Genomic DNA, 12,426 nt, shown 5'->3' with positions numbered 1-12,426 from the left:
GGGTGAGCCTGTTGGATTGGTTCATGTATGGTTCCACCGTGGGACTGGGGTGAGGGCTTGGTTCAGCAGTACCGCAGACCATGCCTATGGGGCAGCAAGAATTATCAATACGTTGTTAAAACTTGGTCACAGATTGGAATAGTCTGTGACATGTTGAGTGTTTAAATGGAAGTTTATGGTATAAAATTGTAAAATTAATAAAGCTTCCACTGGTTGAGCCGCAAGTAATGTCTGTATTTGGGTTTGTGTGTGATTTGATGAGGTGAAGGGAGCTTGCAAATGCCAATGTTAGGAAGCATAGCTAACATCATGAGTTTCAGAACTGATTTTACAGTTTTAAACTGCATAATGAGCTGCTTTGAACTATTGTAGAATGCATTTAAAACTGATACATGGATATCATCATCTAAACCTGGCTCTTACTTTATGGCTCACTCCCAGTGTTCCTATAGGTGTATGGCTCCGGTATCTCTCTGTGCTCTGTGTTTTTGGATTTTACATGTACTTTTGGCTGCATGTTGTGCTGCTACTTTCCTTCTTATAGATAGGCATAGGTCTGCCTGCTGTATTACATTATGTAGATCAGGGGTGCCCAATAGGTCGATCGCGATCGACCGGTAGCTCGCCAAGGCAAAGTGAGTCGATCATCCAGGACTCCCTTTGCCTTGGCGATCTATCGGGCCGATCAATCTTCCTCTCCCCGACGTCAATTCTGCCGTCAGAGAGGAAGTTCGGGCCAGCCAATCGCTGCCTGGCTGGGCGGAACTTCCTCTCCGACGGCAGAATTGACGTCGGGGAGAGGAAGATTAATCGGCCCAAAGCAGAGACAGCATGGGGCGGCGTCGGCTTTGGGGCCTGTTATCCATTGGTGGCATTTGGGTCCTGTTCCCCGATGGCAGCGGCAGTGGCAGTGGCTTGGGGAAGGGCAGGGAGAAAGAAAGAAAGGGGCGCAGGCAGGGAGACAGAAGGAAAGAAGAGAAACAGGAAAAAAAGAAAGGGGGCATGAAGAGAGAAAAAAAGAAAGGGCAGGGAGAGAGGAAGAAAAAGTTGGGGGAGGGAATGAGGTGTGGAGGAGAGGAAGCATACAGGCTGAAAGAAAGATTGGATGCACAGTCAGAAGAAGAAAGTGCAACCAGAGACTCATGAAATCACCAGACAAGGTAGGAAAAATGATTTTATTTTAAATTTAGTGATCAAAATGTGTCTGAATTTATATCTGCTGTCTATATTTTACAATATGGTCCCCTTTTACTAAACCGCAATAGTGGTTTTTAGCGCAGGGAGCCTATAAGCGTCAAGAGCAGCGCTGGGCAATCAACGCAGCTCCCTGCGCTAAAAAATGCTATTGTGGTTTAGTAAAAAGGGAGGGGGTGGGTATTTGTCTATTTTTGTATGGTTGTTACTGAGGTGACAGTGAATAGAGTCATCTGCTTTGACCTCTTTGAAAAAACCCCGGAATAGGAATGATAATTAACAATTCTATGCGTACAGTGTGCGTTGTGTTTTTTTTAAATTTTATTGTTGGTAGATCATTTTGACTTGGTCATTTTAAAAGTAGCTCGCGAGTCAAAAAAGTGTGGGCACCCCTGATGTAGATAATATTTTGTGAATCTTTGCATTCGTACGGCATGCATGTTTCTTGCCTTGTTAACATTTATTGTACTTCATCTACTAAACTCAATAAAATTTTTTTGAACTGAAAAAACTGTTCTATAGTGATTCTCAAATATGTTTCTAGAAAATGTTAACTATACATGGAAATCTGGCAATATGTAAATGACCTATAATATGCAACCACAGTAAGAATTAAACGTGAAAAATATGCATAGCCAAAGTATAACTAGAAGAATCATTTTCTGTATTGCAATATGTGGTTCTGCTAAAAATACAGTAGTTTGGTATTTCCCATGACTTTGGTATCGCCTAAACATATTTTTATTTGAATTCAGAAAATAACTAGAGCTCGTTGGGGAGAACGAGATAGAAAATGATTTAAATAAATAAATTGTATCAGTAAGTGTAGCACAGTATAGTTGGTAATATGTTCAATAATATTGTAGACAAAAAAGACAATCAGAAGAAGCATCTTGGGAATTTCTGCCTGGCATAAGAAAGCTAAGGAATCTGCAATATTATGCTCAGGGGCTGATGCTCATAGCCTAACACCACCGTTAGAGGAAATTAGCACTGGATTAGCATGCATGTTAATGTGTGTAGAGCAGGGGTGTCCAACCTGTGGCCCGAGGGCCGCATGTGGCCCCATGAAGTATTTTGTGCAGCCCCGGTTGAGAGTGATATAGTGTTTTCCTCTGCTACCCTCGGGTATTTACCATCTTGCTTGCTCCATCCTCTGCCTTGCTGCAGCGTGTGCGCGGCCCCAGAAACATTTTTTTTCGGCCAATGCGGCCCAGGGAGACCAAAAGATTGGACACCCCTGGTGTAGAGCATTCAGAGGGCTCTAGTGCGTGAAACGGTGTGTGCCCCAAAAATGACCACAAACAGATGTTAATGAGGTCATTTGGTATTCCCTACCAAATTTCAGAGAACGGCACAGAAACAAATGCTGCCTTTAACATTGGAAACTTATTACCAGCTTGGGGGTGGCATTGAAGGATTTGAAAAGAGGATTTTTTTTTTCAGAATTATTCACTTTAAACTGTCAGTTCTGTCTTCTTTTAGCAGCAGAAGGAAGCCTGTACAGCTTATAAATGCAGATAGTGTGAAACAAATGTGTGCGAGTTTGAGCAAAATGGAAGGTGCAAGCACACATTGGCATCTGTGTCTTTGCACTTAAATACGAGCCTTTCAAGTGAAACAGTGTTTGAAAAGCTCACATTTAAAGGTGCAGAGGTGTGCTTGCATTTGCAGTCTAGCATGGGCATGCACACAACCGCTGCTCTTATCGCAAAATTCTTGTACATGTTCTCCCCCTTGCTTTTAGTTGCATAGCACACATATAATTTGAATACCATTTCCTTTAAGCACTGGGGAGCTAGGTTTCTGCACTGTCCTTGCACTATGGGGTCTGTGCTGTTGACTTTAGTGCTGGATCTTTGCACATCAGTGCCTCAGTTATGAGGAAAACAAGTTAGTGTTTTATTTAGAATGTCTGAAAAATATTCATTGTTAGTTTGTCTATTTATTAAAAAAAAAAAAAAAAGAGAGAGAGAGAGACCTTGCAAGTCAAAATAGCCAATAAAGCACTGTCTCTTTTGGGCCTGATTCATAAAGCAAAATATTCTCATATGGGTATTGGGTGACTTGCCTGCCTTGTATCTTTCACCTGGGAGCCGGAGGTGTATATTGAATGCTGAATTGAAATACAACACTGGTCGAATTACACTCAAGCATGATGATGTATGGCCGGCAAGGCCGAGGCCTCTTCTCCACAGCTTAGTGAAGTTGTTAACAGGAGAGACCTGAAGTGGCCGGCGGAGCCAGTCAAATTACAGAATACTGGAAGGGTCAAAGCAAGTATGGAGCAGATCATCATTATTTATAAAACAGATGAAGCATCACAGTTGTAATGCCTTTTGTTTCAGCACAAGGAGTATAGCAAGAGCTTCCAGACTGGCAATAACAGTTGAAAAACTAGTTAGAAATGTCTTTCCTGCTAATCCTCACTTTAAAGCCTGAAGGTAAAGATGAAACATGCTGTTCTAGACTGCAGACCCACAGACGAGTGCACATTGTTAGTATCTATTGTTTCTTACTCATCTTATTTTCATTAACATTGTACACACTTGACATGTTTAACCAAGGGAAGGATGAGCTATATATGTCATCTTCAGGGGTACTTTGACTTCTAAGACCGAGACCGTTTCCACCATTCCAACTTCAATTAAGAACATAAGAACATAAGCAATGCCTCTGCTGGGTCAGACCTGAGGTCCATCGTGCCCAGCAGTCCGCTCTCGCGGCGGCCCAACAGGTCCAGGACCTGTGCAGTAATCCTCTATCTATACCCCTCTATCCCCTTTTCCAGTAGGTAATTATCCAATCTTTTCTTAAACCCCATTACCGTACTCTGCCCTATTACGTCCTCTGGAAGCGCATTCCAGGTGTCCACCACACGTTGGGTAAAGAAGAACTTCCTAGCATTCGTTTTGAATCTGTCCCCTTTCAACTTTTCCGAGTCCCCTCTTGATCTTTTATTTTTTGAAAGTTTGAAGAATCTGTCTCTCTCCACTTTCTCTATGCCCTTCATGATCTTGTAAGTTTCTATCATATCCCCTCTAAGTCTCCTCTTTTCCAGAGAAAAGAGACCCAATTTCTCCAATCTCTCAGCATATGAAAGGTTTTCCATACCTTTTATCAGATGTGTCGCTCTCCTCTGGACCCTTTCGAGTAACGCCATATCCTTCTTAAGATACGGCGACCAAAATTGGATGCAGTACTCCAGATGCGGATGCACCATCGCCCGATACAACGGCAGAATAACTTATTTCGTTCTGGTCGCAATGCCCTTCTTGATTATACCAAGCATTCTATTCGCTCTCTTAGCGGCCCTGCGCACTGTGCCCTCGGCTTCATTGTCATGTCCACCATTACCCCCAAGTCCCTTTCCTGTGTACTCTCATTCAATAATATCCCTCCCATCGTATAGTTGTACCTCAAGTTTCTGCTTCCCATATGTAATACTTTTCATCTGCCACCTTGTCGCCCATTCCCCTAGCTTGTTCAAGTCCCTTTGCAATTCCTCGCAGTCCTCTATAGTCCGAGCACCACTAAATAGTTTGGTGTCGTCTGCAAATTTTATTATCTCACACTTTGTCCCTGTTTCTAGATCATTTATGAATATATTAAATAGCAGCGGCCCAAGCACCGAGCCCTGCGGTACACCACTCGTGACCCTCCTCCAGTCCGAGTAGTGGCCTTTCACTCCTACCCTTTGCTTTCTACCTTCCAACCAGTTTCTGATCCATCTATGTACATCTCCTTCCACCCCATGGTTCTTCAGTTTCCGGAGTAGACGTTCATGGGGCACCTTATCAAAGGCTTTTTGGAAATCTAGATATATGATGTCTATGGGGTTTCCTCTGTCCGTTTGTTTGTTAACTCCCTCGAAGAAGTGCAATAAGTTCGTTAGGCACGATCTCCCCTTGCAGAAACCATGTTGGCTGGTTATCAGAAGTTCGTTCCTTTCAAAATGTTCATCAATGTTTTCTTTTATCAGAGCTTCCGCCATTTTTCCCGGAACCGAGGTCAGACTCACTGGTCTGTAGTTTCCAGGGTCACCTCTTGATCCCTTTTTAAAGATGGGCGTAACGTTGGCTATCTTCCAATCCTCCGGGATCACTCCTGTTTTTAGGGATAGGTTGCAAATTTGCTGTAATAGTTCCGCTATCTCCTCCTTTAATTCCTTCAGAACCCTTGGATGTATTCCGTCTGGACCCGGGGATTTGTCAGTTTTTAGTTTTTCTATCTGTCTGCGTACGTCTTCAAGGCTCACTTCTATGGATGTTAATTTTTCTGCTTCAGTTCCATGAAAGAATTGCTCAGGTTCCGGTATGTTTGATATGTCCTCATTTGTAAATACAGACGAAAAGAACACATTAAGCCTTTCTGCCACTTCTTTCTCCTCCTTCACCACTCCCTTCCTGTCTCCTCCCTAGCCGGCTCCTTCCCTTTAACATATTTAAAGAACAGTTTGAAGTTTCGTGCTTCCCTGGCTAGCCTCTCTTCGTACTCTCTTTTGGCTTTTCGAACCACACGGTGACATTCTTTTTGATTTTTCCTGTGCTCTTTCCAGTTCCCCTCAGTTTTGTCCTTTTTCCACTTCCTGAATGAATTTTTCTTATTGCCTATTGCAGTAGCAAAATGCATTTTTATAAGAAAATTGGTGAATAGAGATCCTGTCTTTTTAACAACTATTTAAACAATATTATTTTTAGATTTTTAAAATGCTTGGATTTAATTTAAAAAAAATATTATCCTTATTTTTGCTTTGCTTTCCAATTTAATATGGCATTCTTTTAGTTTCTTGTTTTTATATAGTTTTGTACACTGTGCTGTTGATATATCGAAGTGCGGTTAAAACTTTTAATAAACACCTGAGAGAAGGATTTTTTTTATTATCCTGTCTGCAAATATATGTGTGTGTGTATGTATGTATATAGATAGATAGATAACGGGTGCTAGAATATATATGTGTGTGTCTGTCTTTATTTCTTTTTCTCTCTCCTTAGCCGCTTTCTGTATTTCTATCTTTCTTTCTTTCTTTTTTTTCCTTGGCTGTTCCCCACCACCCCTTGTCTGCTCCCCCTGTTCATTCTCCCTTCCTTTTACCTCCCCTGTGTCCTCCCCCACCCCATCACTGCTCACCTTATCCAACAGCAGCCCTTTTCCCTTTATTTTACCTCCCCCCTCTTCCTGCTCCCTCGTCCATCAGCACCTCTTCCTACTCCCCCTGTCCAGCAGTAGGCTTCCCTTCATTCCCCCCCCCTGTCCATCAGCACCTCTTCCTGCTCCCCCTGTCCAGCAGTAGGCTTCCCTTCATTCCCCCCCCTGTCCATCAGCACCTCTTCCTGCTCTCCCTGTCCAGCAATATGCAGTTCAACAGCAGAGAAAGAGAAAAAACACTATACACTTTAGAATGTGAAAAGAAAGCAGTCTACTTTTATTGTCTGGCCATTTTATTCATGTTTATCCCAGTTTCTGCTCTCTTCTCTCAATTTCCTTACCAGGGTTTGCAGTCTATCTGGCTCTTCTCTCATTCCTGTCTTCACTTCCTCTCCTACATCCATCTCTGACTTTAACCTTATCTTTCAGTTTTCCTCCATTTATTTTTCTGCATCTCTATATGCTTCTATTTTTCCAGTTGTTTGTTTTTTGGGGAGTTTTTTGGGTTTTTTTGTTGTTGTTTTTTTTTTTTTTTTTGCTAACTCCTCCCTTCCAGCATCTTCTCTTTCTCTCTCTTCCCCCTTTATTTTCAGTCTTCTAACCAGTATCTGTCTTGCTCCCTCCATCCAGCATATCATCTCCCCTCTTTCCTCCAACACCTCATCTCTCTCTCTGCCCATCACCTTTTACTCCTTGCTTCTTCCAATGGAGTCGCGAGTCAGGCCTGACATATAAAGCTGGAAGCCGATTCCTCCTGGAAGCAGTCCTCCATGTTGTTTGGCGGCCGCTGGAAGGAGGGGGGAGGGTGTCAGGTCAAAAGCGCGGCGGGACAAAGGCGCGCGCCGGGTTCCCCAACAAAACCCCCCCGTCGGAGCCCCTAAAAACTGTAATTTTCTTTGGCGCGTGCCTCCGTCTTGCGCTCAGTTGTTGGCGCGCGCCTTTGTGAGCAGCCCTGCCTTCGGTCCTGTCTCGGTCCCACTAAACCGGCTGGCAATAATGAAGCCAGACATCACGGGGGCTTTCCCTCTTGCTAAATCGCTATAGGCTTTGCCAGTCTCGATCCCGCCCCTCAAAATCAGGAAGTAACTTCAGAGATGGATAGGATCGAGACCGGTAGAGCCTTTAGCAATTTGGCAAAAGGGAAGAACCCATGGCATCTGGCTTTGTTATTGGCAGCCGGTTTAACAGGGACAGGACCGAAGGCAGGACTGGTAAAGAGCAGAGGCTGGAGTCGGGCAAAGGAGGAGACTTACGTTTGAGGGACGGCAGGACTCCGCGTTCACTCCCTCTGTGACGGTTCGTCTTCTGGCAGTGACCTAGTAAGCGCGCATGCGCACTCGTGTGGCCACATCCCGACAGAAAAGGGATCAGGGAACACGTTTCGCTACTGCGCATGCACGGGCTAGCATTTTATTATTTAAGATGCTAATTGCTTTTATAACCCCTCTGTGCTTTATTTGTTTTAATTGTACAGTTATATGTTTTGAAATAGTACATGATTGGTTCATGCATATTTGTTCTACTCTATTCAGGATTTTATACACCTCTGTCTACTCTATTCAGGATTTTATACACCTCTGTCATATGTTCCCTCAGCTGTCTTTTCAAGTAATTTTCAAATCTAGATTAACAGATACTTATAGCCCCCATTTTAGACAGAATATAGAAATCAGAATTGATGCGTCCGGATTGGGATGTGTCAAACTCCATTAGTATTTCAGAAAAGGATCTATTGATATAGAGTCTGTTCTAAAATACATGAGATGGACATGTAAGCATCAATTTTAAAATAATCAATATGTTTGGGTCACCAAACCAACAGACCTCTGAACCTTTCCCTCCTGCCATAGTGCTTCCCCTGAACAAATCTGACAAATCCTCTGAGCACAGTGGGTATGGGGACTAAGTCAACTCACATAGAAGTGTACAGAAGGCAGCAGGGCCAACTCAAGGCATGGACCAGGTGAGGCCCTGGCTCAGGGTGCCAAAAGCATGCCTCACCTGCTCCCTGCCAAAACCTCCATCTCCGAGTCTGGTAACCCCTCTCTCTCTCTCTCAGGCTACTCAACCCGGGGTCTACCTTTAAATGCAGTTGTCTCCTCTCAAGCACCAAGAGAGTTTCACCTAATGCTACCTGCACCAACTCCACATCTTCCCTCTGCCGTGCCCTTGTGGAAACAGAAAGTTATGTCAAAGTGGGGCGTGGCAGAGAGAAGATGCTGGAGCTGGTGCAGGTAGTATTAAGTAAAGTGCTGCCAATGCTCAAGAAGGGGGGGGGGGGTGGCGGCATGATTGAAAGAGGGGGGAGAGTGCACCCCAGGGGCATCAAACCAAAGGTCTGTGCAGGGCATCACAGTCCTTTGAACCAACCCTGGAAAGGAAGAGCCACTGAAGTACCTTTGAGCATAGGCTGACATAATCCCCAGGCTCAGAGCACTCTAAGGACGTGACATTGGAGAATAGCTCCTGAGGTTCAGAAGGGGCAAAGCAGTAGGAGGGAAAAATTCAGAAGATTGTGATAGAGAGAAGGGAAAGTTTTTAGAAAGCCAAGACCAGACTAGGGTCAGCTCACAGGGTTTCTCATTTCTGAACCTTTGGGTGCAACTTTCAGCACAGCAGCATTTCTTCAGAGAAAGCAGCACATCATACAGATTAGTAATGCCAATAGCTTCATTTTGCACCTAAGGGCTACATTCTATATATGGCACCCAAGATTGGCGCTGACAAAAGTGCAATTCTGTAAGCCACACTTAAAAAGATAGGCATGGTTTACAGAAAAGCGCTTACACCCAGGAAATGCAACTAAATTTAGGCCCGGCCATTTGAACCAGTTTGGGAACTTGACCAAAATTGTTTTGGCGCTTTTTATACAACTTGGGGGTAAATACTGTGCATCTTCACGATGCTATTCTGTGCATAAAATTTTTTGATACCGCTTTTTACGAACAGAATAGCATTGCAACTCCAGGTGCTAATACAGTTGTTTTTTTTGTATTCACAACTGTGGGAGCATATAACATTCCTGCACTTTTGCACTTTGTTCCATTCTTTTATGAAAGCTAGTAAAATATTGTGGATGTTAAATGTTCTCAGCAAAGAGAAAGAACAGGCATGACATCCTCATGCTGATCACAGAAAAATGAGCTAACCTTTTATGCCTGCGTTAAAGCCTTAGCATTCCACTTTGCCTTTTGGTCTTCTACACACTTCTCTGTATCAGTGCAGAACAGCTAACAGCTTCATCAGTGTGCATCAGGGGTGTAGCCGTCATTGAGAGAGCCCGATGGTAGGAGCTATCTTAAGTGCACCTCTCCCCCACCCCCTGTGTCCAGGTCCAGCATCGCTCCAGCTCCTCCCCACCAGTCCTCCGCAGAGAAAGCACTGAAACCTACCTCTGGCTGGTGGGGTCTTTTCTGTGCTGTGCCATGACAACGGGAAGTTGCATCAGAGAAACAGGACACACATAGGAAAGGATCCACTGTCCAGAGAAGCAGGTTTCAGTGCTCTATGTGTTGCCTATGGAGGGCCAGTGGAATGAGGGGGGAGCTGTAGCAATGCCAGATTCATGTGCCTGGGTGGGAGGGGAGAGGGACTGATAGAGAGATAAGTCGCACTGGGGCATGGGGAATGGAGAAATGTCAAACTGGCCTGTTTGGAGGGAAGGGGCAGAGGGTTAGAGATGCTGGACTTGTGAGGCAGCAGAGGGAAAACAGAGAGACCTGGAGCAAAGGGGAAGGGAGGGGGAGAGATGGTGAACTAAGGAGGAGGAGAGAAGCCTGGAGCAAAGAGGAGGGGAAAGTGGGGGCAGGTGCTGTACGGAGGAGATTAGAGAAAGAGATTGGAATGGGGCTCTTTTCCTACACATATGACACTGAGGATCCTTTTACTAAGTTGCGCTAATGGATTTACAGAACGCTATTGGATTAGTGTGTGTTAAATGCCATGCAGCCGAAAGGTATATAATGGGATGTTTGACATTAGTGTGTGCTAATCGTTAGCAATGCTGATTGTTAGCACATCTTGGTAAAAGACCCCCCACTATAATGTATAACACAAGAGGAGAAACAAAACCCAGACGACTAAAAAGAAAACGTCCTTATAGCAAAATATCAAATAATTATTAAAAGCAACCATACCCATAGTCCATGTCAAATATAAATTGTCTGTTTAGACATGAGATGGCTTTTGATGAGAAATTTATAATGGATTTATGTTGCATATTTAAGCTGATGGAGTGAAGAAGAGATACAGATGAGTCATCCTCTACTGACCCTGTTCTAGATGGTTCTTTACTGTGTAGCTCTGAATTCTTAAGGCATCCTGCTTTAGGAAAAGTACCAGATACTGACATTTAGCAGAAGTGAAAAGCAAGTATGTTAATCATGGGATTATTCTTATTTTGCAGTTCTGGTAGGAAATGAAGAAAGGAACCATGCACAGCATTAACCTTCTTTTCTATTCTGCTTGTACAGGAGTCTTTCCTCCCTACCTGCACTCTAGCATAGTCTTGAATTATATTTTACTTATATTGTCCTATTCCATTGTCTTCAGTAGAGGGTTACTACCTTAGGCATGGATGGGCCTAAATATCTTTCAGATACTGTTTGTTTCAGTGCTTCTTTAATGTCTGTCATATAATACTTTTGTCAAAATATAATTTAAAAAGGCATTTGTAGATTTGAAGAGAGAACTGGAGCAAAAAAAAAAAAATTGCTTTTAGAGAGTCTCTCCCCCCTCCCCCCTCACATTTTGTTGCCAGCTATAATTAATAGTTCCCTGGTGGATCATGTCTGGCAGCAGGCATGACATCATGAACTTATTTGATCCCCTAACGAGAGATACATACATGGTAAAAGCACTGATTTGAAGAATGAGAGAGGATTTTAAAAAAAACCTTGATCGAACATTAAATTAGAAATGGAAGCGAGTATTTTAAAATGAAAACTTATACAAATGGATACAGGAAACAGAGGTTATAATAAACATTAATTACTTGATTATGTATCTTCTTTAAATCATTCCCAGGATATCTTATTTCATAATGGATTAAAATACAGTCCCTTGTATTTGTCATTTTTAGAGCAAGGAACACTTTAGAAGAATATCTATTTTCTACATTTTACTTCGTTAATTATGTTTAGACTAGATATACAATCAATTCAGCTGCTGTTAATAATTTTTGCATTACAAGTGGCCTAAAGTAGCTTCAAAACATATTAGCTATGTATGAAAAGTCATGTTTTCCAGGGCTCACATGTACATTGTGCTTGATCACTTCTTAACTGTTACACTGATGGAATTGTATTGGCTATGTGGGTTAACCACAGTAATGGTGTACACAAGGCTTAGATAACCCTAATTCAAGTTGTATTATCCTGTAATATGATATCACTAATAAACCTCCCATTAATCATAGAAGTATTAGACCAAGAACAGATGCAGAGGTTGTAAGCAGGCTAGAGAGTCACCTCAGACCTAGTATTACAAAAGTGATGGAAAACGAGTATGTGAGTAGCCTTGCAAATCTGGCCTCTTTATATTGCTGTCACAAACGCATTCTTAAATATATTCAACCCACTGACAAAGTTTAAGATGAACAGTTGTCTCTTTAGACAAGCACACTTTTTGGTCTCTTGCTTATTGTCTTCTGTGACTGTTAAGAGCTAGCTTATTTTCGTAAGATACGGAGCTTAACCTTTTTGGCCATAGAAGGCTGTTTTTAACGAAGCCTAATTCATATGAGGATTGATTCTGATTAATTCCTGAGCCACATACATGGACAGGATATTTGGTTTATGCATAGTTTTTTCTTCATAAGCCTCAAAGAAGACATATCATGCAGTGTTCAGGTCTGGTCTGGAGATTTAGTCTGTACCTTGAAATTTTAAATAACTGATTGACAATCATTTTTATTCCTATATTAATTGTGTGGGTCTTTTATTAGCGTTAAGGAGCTAGAGGGAGTCACACAAGAGTGTACCTAGGAAAAGGCAGCATCTTACATACTGCAGTGAGCAGTACAACATCAACACACCCATTGTAAAACTAAACAAGCCAGACTAGTACAGATCAATCCTGCACAGT

At 42.7% G+C, this 12,426-nt stretch overlaps 1 protein-coding gene across 9 annotated transcripts in view; it reads left to right on the top strand.

The window, feature by feature from the left end:
• The window catches only part of ESRRG (estrogen related receptor gamma), a 1,015,505-nt gene that overhangs the window by 844,488 nt on the left and 158,591 nt on the right, over nucleotides 1-12,426 (top strand). The gene's annotated exons all lie outside the window — the stretch shown is intronic.

Source organism: Geotrypetes seraphini, chromosome 3 (assembly GCF_902459505.1).
Source record: "Geotrypetes seraphini chromosome 3, aGeoSer1.1, whole genome shotgun sequence".
Classification (NCBI taxonomy): Eukaryota; Metazoa; Chordata; class Amphibia; order Gymnophiona; family Dermophiidae; genus Geotrypetes; species Geotrypetes seraphini.
Note: the sequence above shows the minus strand (reverse complement) of the source record. Positions and strands in the feature narration are given on the sequence as shown.